The sequence below is a fragment of the Gadus chalcogrammus genome, chromosome 5 (genome assembly GCF_026213295.1).
Source record: "Gadus chalcogrammus isolate NIFS_2021 chromosome 5, NIFS_Gcha_1.0, whole genome shotgun sequence".
In the NCBI taxonomy this organism is placed as follows: Eukaryota; Metazoa; Chordata; class Actinopteri; order Gadiformes; family Gadidae; genus Gadus; species Gadus chalcogrammus.
This window is the reverse complement of record NC_079416.1, coordinates 4661888-4663914: the sequence shown is the minus strand read 5'-3', so window position 1 is coordinate 4663914 and position 2027 is coordinate 4661888.

Below are 2027 nucleotides of genomic sequence, written 5' to 3'. Positions count from 1 at the left end.
CTCTCTCTCTCTGTTGGGGGACAGTGGCCGCTCTCACTGTTACTGTGCTTTGATACATAAATAATTTACTATTATATCTCATTGACTATTTCAAATTACAGCAGATTTATTGGATTTGTTGGCAGTTGGGTCTTCACAGCTGAGGCAAACATTTGTTGCTGAATCATTCAACAAAGAATGTCAGAAGTGGGAATCAAACCCACGCCTCCAGGGGAGACTGCGACCTGAACGTAGCGCCTTAGACCGCTCGGCGATCCTGACATATGAGCCGGGGTCAGTTTGCTACTTAGATATTATGAATATATCAGGCGTCTATCCCTCTGAGGGCAACCAGAACCGGTTTCTAACGGTTCCCAGAGCTCAGACCAAACACGGTGAAGGACTGTTTAGTTTTAAACCTACACATATCCTAGCTTGAACACGCCCCCAAAAAGCACTCAAACTGGCTTTAATGCTAATCCTAGCCTAGCTTAAAACCTACCCTAAAAGCACTCACGCTGGCTCTTAGGCTAACCCTACCATAGTGTGTTTAATAATACTCATAAAGAAAATTGTTTCAGACTGACCTTTACAAGTTTAAATTAACTTAAACTTTTCAACCTTAAACAATACAGACAGCCACATATTCTCCATATGATGCACACAAACCAAACCCCAGAACCATCTTCTAAATCTCACTATGATCCCTGCACTCACGTTAACATGTCCAGGGGAAGTTGGTAGGGCAGAGGAACCAGGTTATTATCCTGGGAATTTAAACAGACTGACTGTTTCTCTTTGATGATGATGCATCCTCATCATCATCATCATCGACCCACTATCCCCCGCCCCTATGGCGATATGTAAATTAGAGGAACCCTGCAGAAAAACATCTTCCCTATTGCTGTCAAGACTCAAGACTTCCAGTGTGTGTGTGTGTGTGTGTGTGTGTGTGTGTGTGTGTGTGTGTGTGTGTGTGTGTGTGTGTGTGTGTGTGTGTGTGTGTGTGTGTGTGTGTGTGCAGACTTTGTCTCATGGTGTCATGGTACAGTGACTGGGTCGCCTGTCCCCCACCAGAGAGAGACTGAGCAAGAGAGAGAGACAGAGAGAAATAGATAGAGAGAGACAGAGAGAGACAGAGAGAGAGAGAGAGAGAGAGAGAGAGAGAGAGAGAGAGAGAGACATAGATAGAGAGAGACAGAGAGAGAGTGATAGAGAGAGAGAGAGACATAGTCTAGCCCTCACAAACGCACACACACACACACATACAAACAAACAAACACACTCACACACACACACACACACACCCACACACACACACACACTGTTAAGCGCTGCGCTGAGTCTAGCGGCGGACTCGCCGGCCGTTACTGTGACAACACGACACATAAGCAGCCCATTGTGACGCTGGTTTCAGCGCCACATGATATTCCACTGCCCCGAGTGCTCTTGGGCCCGGGGTGCTGCTGTATGTTCTTGCCATATTACAACACAGTGCACAGATATGTCCTTGTTGGGACCCTATCCCTACCTCGCTCCCTCCCTCGCCCCCTCTTTATTCTATCGTTTCTCACTCTCTGCTCAGGTCTCGCTGTTAGTGTTTGTCTCCCATTTGTTCTCGCCCTTTTGGTCCGTCTGGTTTAAATGGTTTTGTATAGTATTGCATATGATATCATTTAAGACACATACCAAGAAGGAGAATACGAGAGGAAGCACAACGACTCTGTGGAGATTGGTTCAATATTTCACATTTTTGAGAGTGAAGTACACAGGAAGTGACACCAGAAGACCACCATGATAACATGATAACAATCCTGCGGCACAAGATCCCGGACCTGCAGACCCGCAATCACACACGTAGTACGTAACTACGTACACATGCAAACAGACACACACACATGCACACACACACATACACACACACACACACAGACCAAGGGATAGGATTCTAGACTCTTCCATTGAACCCTACTGTGTCCTGCTGTGATGGGGTCTCCCCCAGAGCCACTAACCAGGTTAAACTGCTTCAATACACTTAAGTGTTAATT